Raw genomic sequence first — 25,566 nt, 5'->3', positions numbered from 1 at the left:
GAGTGGATAGCAGCCTCAGATCTGGAGTCACACAGGCCAAGGGGCAAATTCCAGCTTTGCCACTTAGTAGCTGTGTAACTTTGAGGTAGTCATTCAACCTCCCAGAGTCTCTGTTGCATCACCTGTACAATAGAGTTAATAATAGTACCTACCTCATAGGATTGTGGAGGAGTAAAAGATCATCCATATAAAGCAGTGAACACAGTGCGTAGCACAGAGTAAGAGCCTGATGCCTATTGGCCATTATTTTTAACCTACAAGGATACAGAAATAATCCAAAAAGGAATACAAAAGACTATGAGTATGTTCATATATTGAAAACATGTTCACAAAGGAAAATATTATCTAATGTGCAAAAACTGACCACAGCCCAGGTTTATCTCCCAGTACCCACTTGTGTCCTATCAGGGCTCCCAGTGTGAAAAGTTGAGCTAGTCCAAAGGTTCGAAATAATGAGATTAGAGGTCAAGAAAACCTAGATTAGAATCCCACTTTGGTATTCCCAAGTCAGCTTTCTAGAAGTATAATAACATACATGCTCCATGGTACTTTGCAGTTCAGATACGCTGTCATTAGGGAGGAAGTAGCCTTAGGTCAGGATCTCCATGGGCCATAGAACCAGGATTTTCATATCTCTTCAGCAGTGGGACAGAAACAGCATGCTTTTCCATTCAGTTTCATTGTTGTTTTTGTTTTGTTTGTTTGTAGGGAGGCCGTGGAGGATAATTGCTATGAGTGTGGTCTCTGCAGCCAGACTACCTGGGTTCAAATTCCAGCTCTGCCACTTACCTGCTCTGTGACCTTGGGCAAGTTACTTAGCTTTTCTGAGCTTCAGTTTTGTCATGTATCAAATAGTAACAATATACCTCACAAGATTGCACTGAGAATAAAATGAGATCACATATAATCATATAGATATATATTTAATCTAGTCCAATGGCTGGCATGATAAGTAAGGTGACAGCTCCACCATGCAGGTGAGAAATCAAGGAGCAGGGAGGCCAACAAATCCCCTTTACCCCAAAGCCTCTCTTCAATGGTGCCTAAAATTCCATGAGTGCAGACTCATACCCTCAGTTAAGTTCCCCAGATGCTTCCTATTGGAGATAAATGCATCCAAAAGATACTACACCTCAACTGGACTCAACCAGAGTAGAGATGGGGTGACTGGCAGCTGATGGTTGGGCACAGAGCTGGGGTAGTCACCAGTGAGTGGGGAACCCAGAAGAGGGGTGAACAGGTCTCAGAAAAAAATTTTCATTGACCCCTCAACTGTACCTGCAGATGCCCTGTGCCCTGGTGAAAGGGTTGGAAGGGACCCTGTGTCAGGTGTAGATCCAGCTACTCGCCTGCCAAGCTCGACAATTGTACATTATGAGAGGAAGTGATGACGTGCAATATTTCCCTCTACATGTGCAGGGTTTTTTTAATTAACTTGTCCTTGCACTATTAATTTTTATTGCTTGTTCTCTCCTCACCTCTGATAGCTCAGCCAGTGGGCACATCAGCCTGACATTTTAATCTTGTTCCCACAAAGATTCTTTCCTCAGAACTACATCGTGCAGCCCCCTCACCCTGGCTCTAGTGGGTCCCAAACGGGTAGAATTTCATTTATCAAATATTTTCTTCAATGTACCTGGGATCCTGTCTGGCACAGTGGGCTGAGTAGCCAGGGATGTCTAAGTTTAAACCTCAGCCTTGCTGTGTGATCTTGGCTAAGTTGCCTAACCTCTCTGAGTTTCAGTTTCTTCATCTTTAAAATTGGTATTATGATACCCAACTCAGAAAATTGCTGTAAAGATAAAATGGTATGGCATGTGTTAATATGCCCTTTTCAGAGACTACCCCATCTAAGTCTGGAATATTCAGCATATAATGGTGAATAAAGAATAGCTAGGGGACAGTGTGTAGAGCCTGGAGGGAAAAGAGAATAAAAGGAGATGTAGAATGATTAAGTCAGGCTAATTAACATCCATCATCTCACGTACTTCTCCTTTCTTTATGGTGAGAACACTTAAAATCCACTCTTTCAGCAATTTTGAAATTTATAATACGTTATTACTAACTATAGTGAGCATGCTGTGCAGTAGATCACTAGAACTTCTTCCTCCTGTCTAACTGAAACTTTGTACCCTCTTATTCACATCTTCCCTCTCCCTGTCCACCCCCTCCTCCAGCCCCTGGTAGCTCCCATTCTACTCTCTACTTCTATGAGTTCAACTTTTTTAGATTCCACATATAAGTAAAATCATATGGTTTTGTCTTTCTGTGCCTGGCTTATTTCACTTAGCATAATGCCCCTCACATTTATCCACGTTGTTGCAAGTGACAAGATTTCCTTCTTTTTTAAGACTGAAAAATACTCGTGTGTGTGTGTCTGTGTGTGTGTGTGTGTGACATTTTTTAATCCATTTATTCATTCATGTGCACTTAGATTGTTTCCATATTGTGAAAAAATAGTTTGACTTAATCATTCTACAATGTATGCATGTATCATCACATCATATTGTACCCCATATGTATTATATGTACTATTATTATTTGTGATTTTTTTTTTAAAAAAAAAGGAGATGTAGGTGTGAGTAGAGGATGCTGGGAGAAAGGCCAGCTACTGAGTCTGAGGGAGTAGGGGTGGGCAGGAGGCTGGAGAAATCTGGGAATCAGTCTTCAGCAAGAATTTCTGCATGGTTGATTGTTCGTGGCTGTTGGCCCACCCCAGTGGCCTAACATCCCATTCCCATAGCTCTAGAAATTACCCTCTGCTCCAGAAACCCCTCCTTGGTTTAGTCACAGCATGGATTCTCCACGACAGACATTGTGCATGTACTGGCTATTCTTTGCAACCATCTTGTCTCAAAGGTAACTTTAGCCCTTTTCTGAGCTCTTCCAGATACCTTGTATGCTGTGGCTTGTTATGAATTCTTCTCTTCCACTGTCCTGCTGCCTGTAAATTCATTGGCTCATCAACAGGTCCTTTTGGACTGGAAGCTTCCTGAACAGAGCATCAGGCTGGTGAAGTTCTCCCCAAGCAGTAGGCATAGCAGACTCGATGACAGCATTTCCTCTTGTCGTCCTTTTTTCTGATACTTGAGGCAACACAGAGGCCCAAAGCCCCTTCTTGCCTTGTACTTGACTTTTCTATGCATTTAAATGTGTCTTTTAATTTTTTTTTCTTACCCTTTATTCTCTCTCCTCTTTTCTCCCCTTCTACTTCTTCCTCTTTTTTCTCTTTGGTTCTTTTTTCCATGTTTCTCCATTTCTCTCTTAATAAATATTTCCCCCTCTCTCCGTCTCTATCTCTGTGTATATATGCACATGTATATATACATATATGTGTATATATACATATATACAAATGTATACATATATATGCCATCTCTTTCTATAAATAACTTTCTCTGTCTTTTAGTCTGTCTTGCTCTCTATATTGTATGCACTGATTCTTCTTTCATCCTGATAAAAGAACCTTTCTCAAAAAATTTTTTCCAACATTTATTTTAGATTCAGTGGGTACCTGTGGAGCTTTGTTACATGGATGTATTACGTGGTGCTGAGGGTTGGGGTTTGATTGAACCCATCATCTAGGTAGTAAGCATAGTACCTAATAGGTTTTCAGCCCTTGCTCCCCTCCCTCTCCCCCACCTCTAGTAGTCCCTAGTGTCTACTGTTGCCATCTTTATGTCCATGTGCATCCAATGTTTAGCTCCCACTTATAAGTGAGAACATGTGGTATTTGGTTTTCAGGATATCTTGAGCCCTATGGAATTCCCTCACAACAGGTGGAGAATCCAAGAAAGTGCTTGAGGATGGTGGCAGTGGCCAGGGCTAGAAAGATTTACTGCTGCCGCAGAAGGAGAGAGAAAGAGCTTTTCTTCCCTGTGTCTCTAAGTGGCCTGAAACAAGTCTTTTGGAAACAACTCCCACACCCCAATTCTCCAGTGTCAAAAGAGGCCCTACCGTCCCTTGCAGCCCCTCTCCCCCATGATAAACAGGTTGCCCTCTAGGTTGCAATGCAGTGAAAGGAGACTGGATGGGCATCATCCAGGCCAAGTCAGGTGGTGGCAGATGGTCGGGGGAGTAGAATGAGGTTACCAAGGGAGGGTATACATTTTCATGTTTGACCCCAGGATCCTTTCTGCTTATCAAATGTTCACATGAATATATTCAAAAAATATCCCAAGGAATCTTGGTTTCAGGGACATAATTCTTGAATCAACCTTCCCCTCAAAATGTTCCATTATGTCATCCTAAACCACCAACCTCATCCTCACCCACTGACCCAGGCACTTGGCTTATAGAGAGGCTCAAGCTTCCATCAGGAAGCATGCCATGTGACTTTTATGAGCACTTCCAATGTTAGACTCCTCTGATCACATGCTATGTTTAGGTTCAACACCTGTTTTGCAGCACAATTCTACCTCCTCCTCACCAGCACTGGGGTGGTGGTGTGAAAAGAACCTTGCCTTAGTTTGGGGTTCTAACTCCCACAGTCCTCCTGTTTGTTACAGTGGTCCCCAGTGGTTTCAGGAAGCATTTCCCAGCTGAGTAGCCAGCTCCTTTCAACCTTTCAAAAGAAGTGTGTATATATATATATACATATTTACTTTGGGTTTATACCCAGTAGTGGGATCATATGGTAGTTCTATTTTCAGTTTTTTTGAGGAATGGCTGTACTGCTTTCCATAATGGCTGCACCAGTTAAAATTGTGTTTTTATCACAATTAACATCTAAATCAAATAATAGAATCTATATATATAATATAATAATAGATATATATATATATATATGTATAGATCCCAATTATTGAATCATCTTCATTACAGTGTTAAACTGTGTACAAAGAGAAAATAAGCTGCAAACTCCCTATGCTTATGGTTGATATACAATTATAAAGCTGAAACAAAGTTCCAAATGAAATGTAAACAAAACCACAAAACCAATAAAAATCAAATGAACAACAGTTCTTTTTAACAAGGTGGATGATGTTGTTTTGCTAAAATTAAATTGCTGTTCAGATCGTGACTATGGTGCTGACTGCAATACAGGTTCTTTTGAGTTCGTCGTGCTATATTACTGTGAGCCAGGCGATGACTCAGCTCTCACACCACTTTTTTCCCCATCAGATCTACTGCTAAACTGTCATTCCTGCAGCCCTGAGGGATATCATTTGGCCTTCACTGGGACTAAGCCATCATTTATGTATTAAGTCCTCCTATATTCTTTCCTCATTAGTCCTTGACAATGCAAGTAGGACATTGTGAAGGTAATGAGTTCTTTTACACAAAAATGTGGCAGAGACTGCTAGTTATCCATCCCACTACTCACCCCTTTCTCTCCTAGTGTGCTCAACTAAAACACATACTATATTCCATGGCCTCCATTACAGCCATACCACCAAGTTCCGGCCAATGAGATACAAGTGAAAGTGTTATTTGTGATTTCTTGGGGATCTTCTAAAAGGGAAGGCGGCTGGTTCTTCCTTTCCTTTTCCCTCATCTTACTGCTTGGAATGAGCAAGTATTAGTTGGAGCTATGGCAAGCAACTTGGATCACGAGAATGATGGCCACGGCTTCAGAACAGCATAGTGGAGATCTGGGAGAATTTGTGGTACCTAGCAACATGGAGCTGCCACACCAAACCTGCACATCTTATCTTTGAACTTTTTGGACATGATACAGAATTCATCTTCTATCTTGTTTATACCACTATTATTTTGGAATTTTTCTGTTACATGCAGCCTAATTGATTCTAATACATCGAGGCAGATGTAAATGAGAGTCCAGAAATCCTATGGCTGCCCTTTAGCTATAAGGTGACCATGCAGATGGATGATACAGAATAGGCTTCTATTATTCGGTTTAGACATTAATTGTGATAAAAACACAATTTTAACTGGTGCAGCCATTATGGAAAGCACTACAGGCATTCCTCAAAAAAATTGAAAATAGAACTACCATATGATCCAGCAATCCCATTACTGGGTATAAACCCAAAGTAAATGAAATATGTATATTGAAGAGATATCTGCACTCCTATGTTCTTTGTAGCATTATTCACAATAGCCAAGATATGGAATCAACCTAAGTGACCATCAACAGATTAATAAAGACATTGGAATAGCAAACCAAATACTGCATGTTCTCACTTATAATTGGGAGCTAAATGATGAGAACACATGGACACATAGAAGGGAACAACACACACTGGGGCTTTTCAGAGGGTGGAGGGTTGGAGGAGGGAGAGGATTAGAAAAATAACTAATGGGTATCAGGCTTAACAACTGGGTGACAAAATAATCTGTATGACAAACTCCCAAACCCCCACAAAAGTTTACCTCTGTAAAGAACCTGCACATGTACCCCGAACTTAAAATAAAAGTTAAAAATAATTATAACTCAAAAAAAGGAAAAAAAAATTGTGGGGTGTGTGTGTGCATGTGTGTGTGTGTGTGTGTGTGTGTGTGTGTGTGTGTGTGTGTGTGTGTGTGTGTATAATGGAATATTATTCAGCCTTAAAAAATAAGGAGATACTGTCATTTGGAACAACATGGATGAACCTGGAGGACATTATGCTAAGTGAAATGGGCCAGAAACAGATATAAAAATATTGCATGACTGCACTTATATGTGGGACCAAAAAAAAGTTGAATATATAGAAATAGAGTAGTACAGTAGTTACCATGGGCAGCAGAAAGAGGAGATGGGGAGATGTAGGTTAGAGGGCACAAAGTTGCAGTAATGTAGGATGAAGAAGTCTAGCGAGCTAATGTACAGCATGAGGACTATAGTTAGTAATATTATATTGTATACTGGAAATTTGCTAACAGACTAGATGTTAGGTATTCTTACTACAAAAAAACTGTAAAATATTAGATATGTTAATTTGCTTCACAATAGTAACAATTACACTATGTAGATGTATGTCAAAACCTTGTGTTGTATACCTTAAATATATCCAAGAGAAACCACAGGAAAAACATCTCACAATTTTAAAATTATCACAGAAAACTCTCTAACCTCTAAGAATATTCCATACTCCCAGAGGTTGTCAGAACCAGAGGAAACTCTGGCTTAGTGGATTCCTAATGTATCACCCAGAAAGGATATAGGAACCCTAGTACTCTGGTGATGATGTATACACCATGAAGTTATATTGGTGATCTCCTGCCTTTGCACTTGTATCTATCTCAGGCAGGCCCCAAAGGAAAGAAACTAGAACAGGGCTAAGTGAGAAGCTCAGGTGAGGAGGACATTGGTTTGGGGAAGCCAAGCAACAACTGGAGGAGGAAGCAGACATCAGCTCCATCTGCCTAAACCTACTTCCCAGCCATTTCTTAGACCCAGCTTCCTTTGTCCTTGTCCCACATCGCTGCCCAGAAGCCTGCTTCTGATGGCATGAGAAGCCACAGCCAAAAGAGTGACTCTCATTGCTTCCTAGAACATCAGGAGCATGGAGGAGGTGACAGGAAGGTTGGGGCCAAAGCACTAGCCAGAAACGGTCAACTTTCTATCCCTCCTGGGGCCCCAGCTGCTGGGCATAGCCACGGCCCTGGAAACTTGACTCCTCTGACTGAAATCTCCATGTTAATTTCAAATTAGCCTTGGGCCTTAAGCCACTTCATAAACTGCCTCCTCATTTGTTTCCTTCCCCACCACCTCCTCAGGGTTCAGGGCCAAAATTTGGTAGAAGGAGGTGGCGGTAGGCCTATGAAATATGAACCTCAGTTTGGCCTGCTCAATCTGTCTCCAAATAATAAATCTTAATCAAGTCACTGGAGATAATTCCTTCTGCCTTTGCCACAATTCTTTTTCCTCCTCTTCCCCTTTCCTTCAGTCTACTCCCACCTCCCTTTCTGCCTTCTTGGAGTCCCTCCCCTTGGCCTGCCAGCCTTCCCTTCCCCTGCAGGCTTTGCTGGGCCCCATAGGGTGAAGTATTGGAAAAAGCACATGTTTGGGCTACAGAATGAAAGTTAATCCCGGATCTGCCACTAACTAGCTGTAAGATCCAGGACAAGTCACTTCAATCCTCTGAGTCTGTTTCCACTCCTGGAAAATGCGAATAGTCATTCTCCTAATGAAGCTGCCATCATGATTTAATTAAATGAGACAAATGGGAAACTGTCCCTGACACCTAGTAAGGACTTTTAGGCAATACACACATGTGTATCCCCCACCTGCCATAACTATTCCCCAAACCTGGCCCTGTTCCACTGCCGCTGGTCCTGGTGAATGGCACCTGTTGCCAACCAGAAAGCAAAGAATGGTTCCTGACTCATTCCTCCACCTTGTTTTCCAAGTTCAATCCACCACCAAGCAAGTCCTGTCAATTTTACCTCTCTGTTTAGGTCAGATACCAGCTCATAATACCATGTACCTTTGTCACTACTTTGAACGGTCGCAATTTTACATTTATGGGTGTTATTATTCATGTTTATCTCCCCTCTCATCATCATATTCCCAATGCCTAGCACAGTGCCTGTCATGTAGTCAGGGGCTTGATAAACATTGTTGAATAGATGAATGAACTAGGGCTAAGTATTATTTCCATTAACTGGGAAGCCACTCGAGACTCAGAGAAGTTAAATAACATTCCCAGAGTCACACAGATGAACAGCCAAGCCAGGATTTGAACTGATATTTGTCTGATTCCAGAGTTGATGCTTTCCCCCCCCCAGCTTTATATATAACTGACAAATAAAGATGTATAAATGTAAGGTACAGAACATGATGATTTGATGTACATATACACTTGTCCCTCAGTGTCCATGGGGGATTGGTTCCAGGACTCGTCATAGATGCCAAAATGCATGACTCCCCATGGATACTAAAATTCATGGATGCCGAAGTCCCTGTTATAAAACGGTGTGGTATTTGCACATAGCCTATGAACATCCTGGTGGATACATTAAATCATCTCTAGATTACTTCTAATACCTACTCCAGCATAAATGCTACATAAATAGTTGTTATACCACACTGTTTAGGAAATAATGACAAGACAAAAAGTCTGTACATGTTTAGTACAGTTGCAACCATATATTTTTAAAATAATATTTAAATCCACATTTGACTGAATCCATAGATAAGGAATCCACAGATAAAGAAGGGCTGACTGCAGATTGCAAAATGTTTACTATAATCAAATTGGTTAACACATTCATCACCTCACAAAGTTACCTTTTTGTGTGTGGTGAGAGCATTTACGATCTCCTATCTCAGCAACTTTCAAGTGTACAATACAGTATTGTTAACTATCATAATCATGCTGCATATTCAGTTCCCAGAACTTATTCATTTTATAACTGAGATTTTGTACAGTTTGGCAGTGATAAAAATGCTATACCAACAGGATGAGAAATGGTACAGGTATGAAGTAGGGCAGGAGAGCTCTAAAGTAGACTTTTGTATATCTTTGCTTGGGTCCTTCAGTGAAATCCTTCCCCTTTTTTAGGTAAGGGGCTGTGTCGGTGTTTAAGTCAGGGTCAAGATTCTAGTCTGATTGAGATGGGGTCTTCACTCTTTTCCATGTCAGTGCCACCTTGACCTGGGTATGGTATAGGTATATACGTGTGTATGGAGGGATCAAAGCAAAGAGACAGGCAGGCCTAGACCTGGTAAAATAGAGCAAGATATGGATCGATACAGACATGCTGCCCTGAAGCCTGAAGGCAGTAGAGATGGGAGTGCGGGCTAGCACCATCTGGAAGATACACAGACATTCCTCAAGGATCCATGCTCATTTCAAGTAGAAAATGAATGCTGAGAAAAGTGTTGGGGTGTCTGGGGTGGAAATGAAAGACCCCAGTAGGAATAAGTATATTCATTATGGAGAGCTTAGTGTGAGCAAGGCACTGTACTGGATGCTAGCTTAATCTTCACATCAACCCAGACAAGGAACTAAAGGTCGGAGTGGTTAAGTGAGTTGTTTGAGATTCCACAGCCAGAGGGGATGGCAGAGCTAAGACTTAGACCCAAGTTTGTTTCTACAGGGAAATTTGAAGGAAGAACAGAAGTCAAAGCCCAAGCCAGTTCTGCCCAAGGAAAGCACCAAGCCACAGGACTCCCTTCTTTGATGAACAGCTGGCGGTAGTATCAAGATGACCTGTTGTGTTCCAGGGATCTTCCACACTGGCTCAGCACCTATCCCTGTGCTACCTTCCCCTCTCACTCTGCCTCTCATCTTCAGCAAGTTCTGGATGCCCTAGTGTCTCAAAATGTTAAGGGTTACTCTCTGGGACTCCCCTCTGTCCTGGTATCTCTAGGGCAGGAAAGTAAAGAAAGTTTAGAAATGCCACCCACAAATCAGAAGAATTTGAATTAAAGATAATTTAGTATCTATTCTAGCACAGCATTCTAATTTGGGTTTATATGGTCTTTAAGGTTATGAAATCGATGTGTACTGGAAATACTTAACTGCTGGCTCTACTACTTACCAACTCTGGGATCTTAGTCAAGTCACTTCCTTTCTCTGATCCTTGGGTTTCTCATCTGTGAATGGAAATCATCATTCCTTCCTTTCAGGGGTATTGGGAAAATAAGAGATAATATGTATAAAACACTCTTGCACTGCTGTGATTCATAACAAGCTGCATCCAGCATAACATCCTGTTTCAGCAGATCTTAATAGTTATTAATCAAATGTTAAAGGGCTTTATTTATTTAGACATTTCATTGTACATACAATTAACAATCTTATTCTTTTCAGGTGCTATCCCTAGTGAGCCTGATGATCAAACTTCTGAGCGATCAGATTCCTGAAAGAGCAGTCTCTCCATGACAAAAGATGGGTTTGGGAATGTGAAAGCACTTTCTGTGAAAGTTCTGCACCTGTGGTAGACTCAGAAACACATACAAGGCTATAAATGTCTTTATGCACTTATTAATTTTCCAATAAACATACTTGACAGTACACCTAATAGGGAAGTTCTGTGATTAATTTTTCAAACAATAAGAAAATAAACGATCAGAAAGGCTTACAGTCTCATACCTACAATCTGTCAGTATCAACATTTATAAATTAAAAGGCTTTGTTTTCTCATGATCACTGGATGCTTGGCACACATATTGGCTGAAAAAACAGAAAAAAACCTCATTATTCAACCTAGTTAAATATTAGAGACCACATTTAAATGTTTTAATTTTTAATTTTTGTGGGTGTACGTATTTATGGGGTACATGAGATGTTGTGATACAGGCATGCAATGTGAAATAAGCACACATCATGGAGAATGAGGTATTCCATCCCCTCAAGCGTTTATCCTTTGAGTTACAAACAATCCAATTACACTATTTCCATTATTTTAAAATGTACAATTAATATTGACTATAGTCACCCTGTTGTACAATCCAATAGTAGGTCTTATTGATTCTTTCTATTTTTTTGTACTTATTAACCATCCCCACCTCCCGTTACCCTCTCACTACCCTTCCCAGCCTCTGATAACCATCCTTCTACTCTTTCCATGAATTCCATTGTTTTTGATTTTTAGATCCCACAAATAAGTGAGAACATGTGATGTTTGTCTTTCTGTGCTTGGCTTATTTCACTTAACATTATGATCTCCAGTTCTATCCATGTTGTTGCAAATGATAAGATCTCAATTTTTTATGGCTGAATAGTACTTTATTGTGTATACGTGCCACATTTTCTTTATCCATTCATCTGTTGGTGGACACTTAGGTTGCTTCCAAATATTAGCTATTGTAAACAGTGCTACAACAAACATAGGAGTGCAGATATCTCTTCAACATACTGGTTTCCTTTCTTTTGGGTGTACACCCAGCAGTGAAATTGCTGAATCATATGGTCGTTCTATGCTTAGTTTTCTGAGGAACCTCCAAACTGTTCTACATAGTGGTTGTGCTAATTTTCATTCCCACCAAAGTGTACAAAGGTTCCGTTTTCTCCACATCCTCGTCAGCATTTGTTATTGCCTGTCTTTTGGATATAAGCCATTTTAACTGGGGTGAGATGATATCTCATTGTAGTTTTGATTTTAATTGCTCCAGTGATCAATGATGTTGAGCAGTGGTACGATCTTGGCTCACTGCAACCTCTGCCTCCCAGGTTCATGTGATTCTCCTGCCTCAGCCTCTCAAGTAGCTGGGTTCACAGGCACCTGCCACCATGGCAGGCTAATTTTTGTATTTTTAGTAGAGATACGGTTTCACCATGTTGGCGAGGCTGGTCTCGAACTCCTGACCTCAAGTGATCTGCTTGCCTCGTCTTCCCAAAGTGCTGGGATTACAGGCGTGAGCCACCACACCCAGCTGATATTGAGCAACTTTTCATATACCTGTTTGCCACTACACACCACTAGTTTGAGGGATGTAGCCACTGTAGCTGAACATGATAAATAAGAATGGACTCACAGAAAGACACACAAGTGAATGGTAGCACCAGAGCCACCATATACATTACTCACCACTCCAGGGGCACCATTTATATATACTGTGAAATGAAATGACATACTCTGGATTTATGCAGTGTGGTGGTCTTGTGCAGAACAATGGGGGGAAAGGGAAGATAAACAGAGAGAAAATACATTCTCTAGACTATGTGGCTTGTTTGGGCTGGCCAGGGTCTAGCCTGACCATCCAGACCACTCCATGGGTCTGCTCAGTGGGTGGAGTTATCTTTTTGTTATCTGTGCGGTTATAAGTTTTTCCAGTTTGTCAGTGTGTCTAGAGCAGACTATTTGTCCAGCAGTCCCAGCCATTGGCCTTACCTCTGGATCTCTCCTGTACCTTTCCTAGGCCTGTATGATGTTTCTCCAGCTGGGTGTACAACCTGAGAGTGGTCATGGTTGTCCCTGGAGCAGAGAAAGTTTCAGGGTGTCTCAACAATTCTTTCTGGAACTTAGGCTCCTTCGGCCTTAGCAATGTCCCTTTGGCCTGGCCCCTTAATGGAACTGTCTCCAGTGGGAGGCAGGATGTAGCCAGCTTTGGAAAGAAGCCCAGCCTACTCCAGCATGTACTCTGGGTGAGCTGGGCAAAAGGGCTCCCCCTCCCATAACCACAGTTTCCCTGCAAACCAGCCTTTCACTTCAATACAGCTCTGCCTGCTACATGACCTCTGTGGACCCAATATCTGCCCTATCTAACCTTCAGGCCTTTGTATAGAAAGACACCTGCACATGTATGTTTATTGCAGCCTAATTCACAATTGCAAAGATATGGAACCAACATAAGTGCTCATCAACCACTGAGTGGATAAAGAAAATGTGGTATATATACACCATGGAATACTACTCAGCCTGAAAAAGGAACAAAAATAATATCTTTTGCAGCAACTTGGATGGAGCTGGAGGCCATTATTTTAAGTGAAGTAACTCAGGAATAGAAAGCCAAATACTGCATGTTCTCACTTATAAGTGGGAGCTAAGCTGTGGATACATAAGGCCACACAGAGTGGTATAATGGACTTTGGAGACTCAGAAGGAGGAGAGTGGGGGAGGATTAAAAAAACCACATATTGGGTACAATGTACATTACTCAGGTGATGAGTAAACTAAAATCTCACAATTCACCATTATATAACTAATTCGTGCAAACAAAAACCACTTGTGCCACAAAAGCTATTGAAATAAAAACAAATTTTTAAAAAGAAAGATCACATAGGCCAGTTATGAGACAGTCATGAGTAAGCAGGGTTCTGGAGTCAGACACTCTGGATTCAAGCAACTTCTTTGTCACCTACTCAGTTGCTTCATTTTTCTAAGTCTTGATTTTCTTGTCTATAAAATGAAGTAAAAGTCGTATGTATTTTGTAGGATTGCTGGTAATATTAGAAGACACAATTAATGTAACCAAATTAATTTAGTCAAATTAGTTTAGACATAACTAATGTAATAGTTAGTATAACCATGGGCAAATTACTTAGCTTCTCTCTGCCTCAGTTTCCTTATCTCTAAGGTGGGAAAATAGTAGTGTCTACCTCATATATAGGAATGTTATGAGAATTAAATAAATTGAAATCTGCAAAACACTATAGAAAGACTGGCACAGAGTGTTTGTTAAATAAGCAAGTGTCAGGTGCCTCCTCAATCATTCCACATATATCTGTCAATTACCTACTGTGTGCCAGTCATCTTTCTAGTCAGAAAGGATGTAGAAATGAGTAAAATCAACAAGATTCCCTACAGAGTCTAGTGGGGGAAGACAAACAATAAATAGGCCAGCAATAAAATAAATAAGACAAATATTAAAGTAAGGATTTTCAGGAAGGAAATGAAACAAGGTAATAGGAAAGAGAGTAATGGGGGAAAAGGTACAGGACACCATTCCATAAGCTGGTGTCTTAGTCCATTTAGTGTTACTGTACCAGAATACCTTAGATTGGGTAATTTATAAAGAAAAGAGATTCAGTTATCTCACAGTTCTGCAGGTTGGGTAGTTCAAGGGCATGACCCTGGCTTCTGGCAATAACTTGCATGCTGCATCATAACATGGTTGGGAAGGTCAAGGTGGTAGCAGACATGAGAGGGAAAACCTGAGGGGCATCCAGGCTTTACAACAATCCACTCTTGGGAGAACTAATCCATTCCTGTGGGAACTAATACAGTCTTACAAGAGCAAGAACTCACTCACTACTGTGAGAACAACACTAAGGCATTCATGAGAAATCTGCCCCCATGACCCACACGCCTTCCAGTAGACCCCACCTCTCAACTCTGCCTCTTTGGGTATCAAATTTCAACATGAGTTTTGCTGGGGACAAACAATCCATAACCATAGCAGGTAGTCAGGGAAGGCCTTTATGAGGAGGTGACATTTAGCTAACACCCAGGTACAAAACCAGGGACAGATATTGGGAGATAGTCTTCTGGGCAGAGGAAAGAGATAGTGCAAAGGTCCTTATTGTATGGTTGGAATAGTGTAAGGGAGAAACTAGTGGGTGATGAAGGCAAAGAGGGAGACAGAGGCCTGATCATGCAAGGCCCTGGGGTTCATGTAAGGAGTTTAAGTTTTATTGTAGCTGGATCAGGGAACCAATTTCATAGACCAACCACTCGTTTTATATTTGGGGGAACTGAGGCCCAGCGAGGGGAAGCAATGGTTCAAGATCACACAAAGAATTGGTAGCAAAACTAGGATTATTACTGAGCTTCCCTCATTCTCCAGCATCTTGCACTTTATTCTCAGACATGTCATGTCATATCATATTATATCAGATAACATTGCAAATTGACTGAATGCAGTTTCTACGAATGAAACTGATTACCTGAAAATGCATTTCAGGTCATTTATCCAGCAATCCAGAGTTTCTGCACAGAGAGGCACTGAAAGTGGCCAGCCTGATCAGCCCTTCGCCTTCCAGCCACCTGAGAAGGAGCATTTTTGCATTAGCGTAGGAGTCTCATAGGAGGAACCTGGAAGCAATTCCTGCACACAAACAAGAAGATAAAGTATCTGTCCTCTGGAGGTCATTTTGACATGGGGAATTAGGCTGAAGCCCTGTGTGTTCATTTCTTTCTCAAGAAGAAACATATTTATTTGTAAGGAAATGCCATCTCAGATGGTACAGTACAGCTTTAGCCAAAGAAGGGCATCACGGTCCAGCATTAGCCAAAAAATAGCATCAGCTTAGCAGCCTGGACTGCTCGTTCCTTCAGGTTACTGTGGCCATATCCTTGCGGGCCATAAGAGAGAAATGCTCTATTTTTATAATGCTCCACTAGTTAAATGAAGCCCGTCCAAGACATTCTGTCATTCCCTTTCCTGAGCTTATATAATCTGGCTTTTTCAAAGAAATTCTGACAAATACTTATTTATAACAAAAAGTAAATAAGTTTAGACTGCATGAGGGGTAGGAATGATTTTGCTTACAAAATATTGCTTTATGATGTGTTTTCTGATTATTTAAATAATATATTTACTTTGTAAACCATTATGAAATTAAAGGACTGTAAAGAAGAAATTTAAAATCACCTATAACTACACAACCCAGCGACAATCATTTGTAGTTTTTAATTGTCCTTTTCTTATGTACAGAAAACATTAAATAATTAAGATTATATTGTATATACAAATGTGTATCTTGTTTTCCTTATTTAAAATTGTGACTATTTTCTCAATTCGTTAGTCTCATAAAAGCATGATTTCACTAATTGCTATATAATATCCCAATAGAAACATAATTCATAATCTATATAACCCAACCTTTAGTGTAACAATTTACAAAGTGCGAAGACATTAGCAGCGTTTGTTTAAAAAAAAGTATAAAAAATGATCCATAGTTGTGAGTTTCAAACCCTATTTCTAACAGAACTTTACATTTTTTTTTTAGCATGACTCATCTCAGAGCCTTATTACACTAATGTATATTGGACTCTCGAAGGGAATATGGTACGCAGCGTTTCCTGTTTGTGTATGTGGAGCATTTTATTGGACTGATGCTCTCTAGAACAAACATAGTGAGATACCGCCCCAGTGTGGACATTTAGGACGTTGCAGTATTTCACTCTGCAGTAACCATATTTGCATGGACATTTTTGTGTATTTATCTGGCTGTTTCCTTAAGAGAGATTCATAGGAAAGAAACGATTGGGCCAAAAAAACAAGAGGTCTGATTCTACCCTAGCTACCTTTTTCTCTGGGTCTCCATGGGCCCCACTCCACAAGGGATCTCAAGAAAAACACAATCTCAGGTCGACTGAGTATTTTTCTGCTCAGTACAAAACCTGCCTCCTTGTAGTAGATGTTTGTTGTTTTGTTTTCTGTTTTTTCAAATAAACTGTTTTTATTCTAGAACTGTTTTTGGTAAAAGCTGGTAAGATAGTACAAGGAGTTCCCATATACCCAACACCCTGTTTCCCCTAATATTAACATCTTACATTAGTATGGTACATTTGTCACAGTTAGTGAACTGATATTAATAATACATTATAATTAACTAAAGTCCATGCTTTATTTATATTTCCTTAGTTTTTACCTAGTGTCCTTTTTCAATTTCAGGATCCACTCCAGGATACTACATTGCATTTGACTATAATATTTCCTCAAGTTCCTCTTGGCTGTGATGGTTTTTTTAGTTGCTTCTTGTTTTTGATGGCCTTAAAAGTTTTGAGTAGTGATGGTTAGGTATTTTGCAGAATGTCCATCAATTGAGACTTGTCTGATATTTTTTTTCATGACCAAACTGGGGTAATGTGTTTTTGGCAGGAGGACCTCAGAGGTCAAGTGCCATTCTCATTCACATCATATCAAGAGTATACACTATTAATATAACGTGTCACTATTGCTGTTAACCTTGATCAACTAGCTTGAGATAATGTTTGTCAAGTTTGTCCATTGTGAACAGACACTTCTCAGAAGAAGACATTTACGCAGCCAACAGACACATGAAAAAATGCTCATCATCACTCGCCAACAGAGAAATGCAAATCAAAACCACAATGAAATACCATCTCACACCAGTTAGAGTGGCGATCATTAAAAAGTCAGGAAACAACAGGTGCTGGAGAGGATGTGGAGAAATAGGAACACTTTTACACTGTTGGTGGGACTGTAAACTAGTTCAACCATTGTGGAAGACAGTGTGGCGATTCCTCAAGGATCTAGAACTAGAAATACCATTTGACCCAGCCATCCCATTACTGGGTATATGCCCAAAGCATTATAAACCATGCTGCTATAAAGACACATGCACACGTATGTTTATTGCGGCACTATTCACAATAGCAAAGACTTGGAACCAACCCAAATGTCCATCAATGACAGACTGGATTAAGAAAATGTGGCACATATACACCATGAAATATTATGCAGTCATAAAAAGGATGAGTTTGTATCCTTTGTAGGGACATGGATGCAGCTGGAAACCATCATTCTCAGCAAACTATCACCAGAACAGAAAACCAAACACCACGTGTTCTCACTCATAGGTGGGAATTGAACAATGAGATCACTTGGACACAGGAAGGGGAACATCACACACCGGAGCCTGTTGTGGGGTGGTGGGAGGGGGGAGGTATACCATTAAGAGTTATACCTAATGTAAATGATGAGTTAATGGGTGCAGCACACCAACATGGCCCATGTATACATATGTAACAAACCTGCACGTCATGCACATGTGCCCTAGAACATAAAGTATAATAAAAAATAAAAAAAAATTTTTTAAGTTTGTCCATTGTAAGGTTGCTCTTTCTCCTCTTTCCATAATGTACAGAAAGTTACTACACAGCGCCTAGACTTAAGGGATGGGAGTTATGCTCCATTGTTGAGGTCATTTTTAAATAGAAGATACAGCTAACTGTTTGTGCATCATTCTTTAGATGAATTCTTTGGGTCCATTAAGTATACAGGGTGTCATGTTTGTATTAAATCCAGTCCTTCTCCTCTAAGAACTTAATATCTATTTGGGAACATTGTCTAGGGATGATATTATACAGGCACAATGTATTACAGCGTTGACAACTGCAAATGGTGTTTTTCTGGAATTCAGAATCTTCCTCAGGTTATAGAGAAAAGCAGGCATCAAAAAAGTATATGACAATGAAGATAGTCACTTGCAAGTAAAACAAGTATAACTGATAAAAGTTATTTTTAAAACAAACAACCATTTAAAAGTCTTTCAAAATTGTCCTAAGGCAAGACGGCAAGTGAAGAAATATTTATTTAAGAAAATCTACTAAATCTTGACAATAACAGCAGGAGTTTGTTGCACTTCAGCCATAACCCATTCCTTCCATCTCCCCTCCCCAGCTAAGCATGAAAGAAACTTCATTCTGGGTGCATAAGGTCAAGAAGACAAGGCTTCCTCTCCCTTCAGCTCCCAGTCAAGTGACTCAATATCTCACCAGGAGGGCAAGCCACCAGTATTTATCATCACCCCCACCACTTCACCATGAGTTGCAGAGATTAGTGTAGCCAAGTAAAATGCTGACGTATTCCTTTCTCCACCCAGACACAATCATAGGGCAGAGGCTCTACCCCCAGCTATGAAAGGATAAGAATACTGAGGCACTAATTTTCCTTGCCCCCATCTCACTCATAGGGCAGAGGTTCAACACTGAGAAAGGCAAGCTGAGAAAACCAGAGTCTACTGCCCCTGCCAAACAGCCTCATCATAAAGCATGAATATCATTCCAAGAAAAGTGGGCCACTGTCCTTGCACTCAGCTCTGGAGTTGTGGCTCAGAGATTTTGGCTCAGCAGCAGAGGCAGGTCATAAGGACAGCAGCTCTGAAGCTCTCCCTAAAGTAAATAACTTTGTTTGAAAGAGACTGTAGAAGTTCAAACCTAAGGGCACTTTCAAAAACAATGGATATTTTGGGATAAGCAATTAAGGAGAGGCTGGGAATTCTCTTAATTAAGATCAACAACTTAAAACATAGGCATACTAGCTTACCAGAGAGAACCAGAGAAGGAGACAGCAAAGATGAACCCTCCTGAGATCTGAACAAACCTCAAAGACTTGCCTCAAGTACTATCTGTGAAAAGGGTCCTAGATTCAACTGGATTTATCTGTGAAACAGTTTATATCCCAGGACTTTGTCAAAAACAATAAAGCAATCACCCAGCAAGTAGTGAAACTTCACAGTTGGGTATGATTCCAAACAATGCACATAGCTTGACAGAGAGATGGAGAAAGAGAGGTCCAATAAAACCACTGGCATCCCAGGGTGATGGTGCACATGCCCAAGGCTGTGTTCTCTGAAGATCAACACTGAAGTCTTCACACTGAAGAAGAAATTGATTTCACTAAAATAGTTTAATCAAGTCACTAAACAAGCAAATAATGGCAAAAAGAAGCCTTGGAAAGAGAGAAGGGAAATCAATATCTAGTTGCTGCAATAAGTTACCTAAAATGCCCAATTTTCAACAAAAAAATAGGAGACAACTAAAGAAACAGAAGAAAGTCAACCATATGTATAGAACAAAAGCAGGCAACAGAAACAATCTGTGAGTGGGCCCAGATGTTGGATTTGACAAAGACTCTAAAGCTGCCATCAGAAATGTGTTTAAAGAACTAAAGGAAACCATGTTTGATAAAGTAAAGGGGAAAAATGGCGGAGTAGGAATCTCCAAAACTCCTCTTCTCCATAAAAGTAATGAGAAAACTAGCAAAAATTGTCAGAAGCAAATTTTTCACAACTCTAGAAATTATCCAAGAGTTTACAGCAATCTGAGGTGCATTTATTCAAGAAAAATGGCTGAATCTCAGTAAGAAGAGTGAGATTGTGGTGTTTTTACTTGTCCTAGTCCAATTCCCTACACTCTAGCACAACGGTAGGCTTGAAGAATAATAATCTGCATTCATGGTGAAAACCAACAGCCTGACAGACACCAGAGAGAGCCGAAAGGAGCTGGAGCTCTTTCCAAGAATTACTCCCAGAGAACTGACATTATTTAACCTGTCTGGTGGTTCCCAGGAAATGCCACTTGCAAGGTTGTGTGTTTTTAACCTGATTCAGCACTCTCCCAGTGTGAAAAGCCTTCCACCTGAGGGCATTTATCAAAAACAATTCCAAGCAGTTTATTAACTCTGCTGCTGCATAAGATGGCGAGCAACAGTTGAGGCAAACTGTAGAGTGACCAAAAATCTTAAAAGTTAAAACTAGGGAGTGAGATATTCATAGGGACTTTGAAAAGCTTTTGACAAGGATGTCAAGACAACTAAATAAAATAATAGTCCTTTCAACAAATGGTGCTGGGAAAAATGGACTTGACATTCAGAAGAATGATGATTACATCTACATTTTCTTCTAAGAGTTTTATATTTTTAGCTATTGCATAAAAGCATTTAATTTATCTTGAGTTAATTTTTGTGTATAGTGTGTGGTAGAGGTCTGTCCTGGTCCATTTTGTGCTGCTATAACAGAATACTACAAAGTGGATCACTTATAAATAATAGAAATTTATTTCCTCACAGATCTGAGAGCTAGGAAGTCCAAGATCATGGGGCTGACATCTGGCAAAAGCTTTCTTGCCATATCATCCCATGACAGAAAGTGGAAGGGCAAGACAAGGCAAGAGAAAGCAAGAGATCAAACCTACAGCCTTAACCCCTTTTATAATTAGCATTAATCCATTCATAAGGGCTCCACCCTCATGATCTAAATATCTTCCATTAGGCTCCACCTCCCAGTTTTGTTGCATTGCGGATTAAGTTTCCAACACATGCTTTTTGGGGGACACATTCAAACCATTGCAAGGTCTAATTTCATTCCTTTGAATGTGGTTATCTAGTTATCCCAGTAACAATGGGCTGGATTGGGAGGCAAGCACAAAAATGTCTAGAATAGGGGTAAAAGTGCTACCCAGAGAGAAGGAGAAAGACATGAAAAGGAATTTTCAACCATGAACAGCAGCCTACACTGACCAATTAACAAACCAATAACTTAGGCCTCAAGTACTAGTTAGAGTGGAAATATACAACAGTAGTTAAAATAATACGTTCTACACTCAGACTGTCTGGATTCAAATCCTAACTCTACCACTTGCTGTGTGACCTCCTCGTGTCTCCATTTCCCCTTTTGAACAATAGAGATAGTGATAATACTTACCCCATAGTGTTACTAAGACAATTAAGACATGAGGCTTAGAAAGTAACTGATGCATAATATGGGCTCAAGAAACATTAGCTTTTAATGTGTATCTGCTGTGCACACCAACCTGGAGTCCTATATATACCATCCCTTTGAAGGGGGTTATGGTTGACATCTTCTTACTTCATATTCAACAAATACTTTGTGTCAGACACCACCCCAGGTACTGTGGGAAATACAAAGGTGAATAAGCCAGGTCCATGGCTTCAATTACTCTTTACTTGTTAACAACTCTGAAATCTATAACTCCAGCTCAGACATGATCTTTCCTGCGCTCCATACACATCAACTGATTCTTGTTGAACCTCTCTACCTGAATTGCCAATAGGTACCTCCATGTCACCACATCAAAAACAAAACAAAACAAAACAAAAAACAGCCTTACTTCCACATAACTCCCAAATCTACCTCTTCCCCTGCATTGTCTATTGAAATTAATGGCATCATTTTCACTGAGTTGCTCCAGCTAGATATCTAGGAATCTTTCTGGAGGCCTTGCTCACTCCCCATATCCTGTCAGACACTAAATTGATTGATTGTACCTATTACACAGTATCATCATAATCCTGAAGGACACAATTCCAAATGCCATAATTCCAAATGTTGGAATCCCAAAAGATCAAAATTCCTAAAGTCTAAAAACCCTAACATCTAAAAGCCTGAAAATTATAATCCTGAAAGATTAAAATGCCAAATACTGAAACACTGAAAGCTGAATTCTAGGGAAGATATTAGTGATTTTTGGTTTGTACATAGGATAACTTGCATCATGTTAGGTGGAACTATTACCTTGTTATTGGTTTTATTTGGAAATTAAGTGTGACTTAAGGAGATACGCATGGGTGCCAGTTTCCCTAATAAATTCTCTCTCAAGTATTTGTATGTGTATCCCATCAGTTCTGTCCCTCTGGAGAACCCTGACTAATGCAGATTTAGTATTGGGAAGCTAAATGTCATTCCTTCTTGTTGTACTTCTTATGACACAATAGAAGAGACCTGAAAAAAATGTTTCTTTGTAAAAAAGGCTGTGAGAAGTATACAAGGCTACTTAATGGTGAAAGATAAAAGTTTAAAAGCTAATTAATATTGGTGCTGCAAAAGCAGAAAATAATTTAATTGCAACAGCTGAGCAATTATCAGGCTTTAAATGGACAGCATATACTTAGGAAATGTGTAGGTCACAACCACTCTCTAAATACAAGTGCAGCAAGTGTTTCAGAGATCATAGAAGTGAAAATGCAGGCAAAAAATACAAGAAATCTGCCTTCTCAGATTATTCAATTATGTACGACTTGTGTCCCTTCTCACACAGTGCCAATTCACTATGCTATGTATTTCATATTTGCATCATTTCTAATACTGAAAGTATAATTGTGTAGAGATTTCAGAGAGTTTTAATGTGCTGTATTTTTTTTTTTTTTTTGGCAAATTTGACTCCACAAAATTGCATTGTCACAACCCTGACTTTGAGTATATGCATTGTGTATGTATGTAAAAACATTGAAACTCCCTCAATAAATGAAGAGATGCCCTTTTTGTATATATGCATTTGTGAAAGGTAAAATTTCTTGAGATCTCAGCTCTTTGGGTAACTGTATATGCGGTGGTGACCCATGGCGGTTTTTGAATCATCTTGTCAAGACTTGTGCTGTCCCTCATAGTATTTCAGAAGACCACAGTTATAAAGCTGGGTGAAAACAATTACTAACTATAGTAATATGCATTTATATATTTTGCTTTTTGCTCTCTTTATGAATGTGCTTCATCTTCTCATAACTTTTATATCCATGTGACTATCATAGTGTACCTGAGTGCTTATGTTTGCAAAATATTCCGTTATTTTTACCCATTTTATTGTGTAAAGTGGGCAGTCTATGAAGTGTTCTATCATGATTTCATGTGGTTCTCAAATAAATCACCCTTTAAAATGTAAATACATGTATTTAATATAATTTTAAAATTATTTTCCCCAGAATTATCTTGTCAGGATTTCAATCTTTTGGCAATGTGATTTTTGACATTTTACAGACTTCAGAGATTGTGGTCTTTCAAGATTTCAACATTGGGATTATGGCTTTGGGGATTGTGTCTTTTGATATTATGACCCAAACCCTTCTCATTCACATTTCTCAACACCCCTTGCAATTACCCTACTCGCCATCATTACTTGCCTGGATTATTCTAATGTAATACTTGTGCTCTCTCCAAAACATTCTCCAAGTGAACAGCTGCAATGAACATTTGAAAAATACACACACACACATACACACACACACACACACACACACTTAAAAACAGTCTGTGGAACAAAGTGTAAATTCTTTAGTCTGGCCAACAAAGCCTTTATCTTCCTCTCAAGTCTTATGTTAGCTATGACCTACTCCACTCCCCTGATACCTTCATTTCTATCATTTCAACCAGACTGCCCTTCCTTCACTTGTTCCAAGGTGTCAATCTTTTTCCAGCCTCAATGCATTCCCTATGCTGTTTCTCTACCCCGACAACTAATCTGTACTAGTCATTCAAGTTTCAGGTAAAATAACACATCGTGAGAGATTTCTTCCCTAATTCTTCAGATTAGATCAGACTTCCCAGTTAAATGATTTTATTCCCTAACACTTATCATGCACATTTAATGTCTATCTTCCTTATTAGATTGTAAGTGCACTAGGACAAGGACCATGCTTTAGTCACCGCTGTAGTCCCAAATACCTAGCACAGTGCCTTTACACTCAGTAGATGCTCAGTAAAAATTTGGGTTGAAAAAAGAAGGAAGGGAGGGAAAGAGAGATTAAGGGAGGAAAACAGGGTGGAGGCAGGACAGGGAAACATTGTAAGAGGTAGAAAACAGATAAAACATGTTCCTTGACCTTGGGGAGCTTCTAGAGCCAAGTATAAAGTCAAGTAAGTAGACAATTTTCATACAGGGGCATAAGTGCTATGGTAGAGGTATGTACATGGTGCTAGAGGAATTCAGAAAAAGGGACTACCCTGTCTAGGATCTCAGGAAAGGCTTGACAAAGGAGATGACATATGGAATGGCTTCTTTTTTAGCAGTTTTATTGATATATAATTCATATACCATACAATTTTAAAGTCTAAAATTTAATAGATTTTAGTATATTCACAGAAACATGTAACCATCACCACAATCAATTTTAGAACATTTTCATCATATCTGAAAAGAAGCCCCTACCCATTAGCAATCACTCTCATTGCCCCTTCCCCCCAGATCCTGGCAATTACTAATCTATTCATTGACTCTATATAAATTTGCCTATTCTGGATATTTCATATAAATTGAATCATACTACATATGGCCTTTTGTGTCTGACTTCTTTCACTTAGCATAATGTTTTCAGGGTTCATCCTTGTTGTAGCATGTATCAGTATTTCATTCCTTTTTATGGCTGCATTATATTCTAGTGTATGAATAGACCAGATTTCATGTATTCATTCATTAGTTGATGGGCTTTTGGATTTTTTCCACATTTTGGCTATTATGAACAATACTGCTGTAAACAACTTGTGCACAAGCTTTTGTGTGAACACACTAGTTTGTGGATAGCAAGCTCTCAATAAACATTTTTTCAATAATTGAGTAAATGAGTATATACATAAAGTAGCTATTATGGTGCTTAGCAAAAACAGATGTTCAGTAAATATTAGCTGCCTGCTGTTGTCGTTACTGTCATCATCATCGTTATTACTAGAACTGAGCTACATCTATAAAATGGAAATTTTAAAATTCTTCATTTGCTGTGAGCATACTAGATCTGGTCCAACAGCAAAAACAAATGGTATATGGGACAACTAACTAGTTGAGTGGCCTTAGGTAGGTCACATCTCCTTTCTCAGATTCTCAGGCTCATTCATATATGCGCGTGGCCGTATTGTATGGCAGTTCCGTGCACAGGCTCTGGAGCTAATGCCTGAGTTTAATGCCAAGTTCTATCTTTTGCTAGTGATGTGACCTTGGATAAGTTACTAATCTTTTTAATACTGTTCCCTT

The 25,566-nt window shown here is 39.6% G+C and overlaps 2 long non-coding RNA genes across 2 annotated transcripts in view; one reads left to right on the top strand and one right to left on the bottom strand.

The window, feature by feature from the left end:
• Positions 1 to 10,844, top strand: part of LOC123570907 (uncharacterized) — a 54,836-nt gene extending 43,992 nt beyond the window's left edge. The window contains exons 2-3 of the long non-coding RNA XR_010584356.2: positions 709 to 806; positions 10,707 to 10,844. This is a non-coding gene — a long non-coding RNA (uncharacterized lncRNA). The remainder of the gene's footprint in view (positions 1 to 708; positions 807 to 10,706) is intronic.
• Positions 10,638 to 25,566, bottom strand: part of LOC135969217 (uncharacterized) — a 73,721-nt gene continuing 58,792 nt past the window's right edge. Inside the window, exons 3-4 of the long non-coding RNA XR_010584357.2 lie at positions 15,225 to 15,324; positions 10,638 to 13,737 (exon numbers count right to left, since the gene is read on the bottom strand). This is a non-coding gene — a long non-coding RNA (uncharacterized lncRNA). The remainder of the gene's footprint in view (positions 13,738 to 15,224; positions 15,325 to 25,566) is intronic.

Source organism: Macaca fascicularis, chromosome X (genome assembly GCF_037993035.2).
Source record: "Macaca fascicularis isolate 582-1 chromosome X, T2T-MFA8v1.1".
NCBI classification, from domain to species: Eukaryota; Metazoa; Chordata; class Mammalia; order Primates; family Cercopithecidae; genus Macaca; species Macaca fascicularis.
This window is presented reverse-complemented; position numbering and strand designations above follow the sequence as displayed.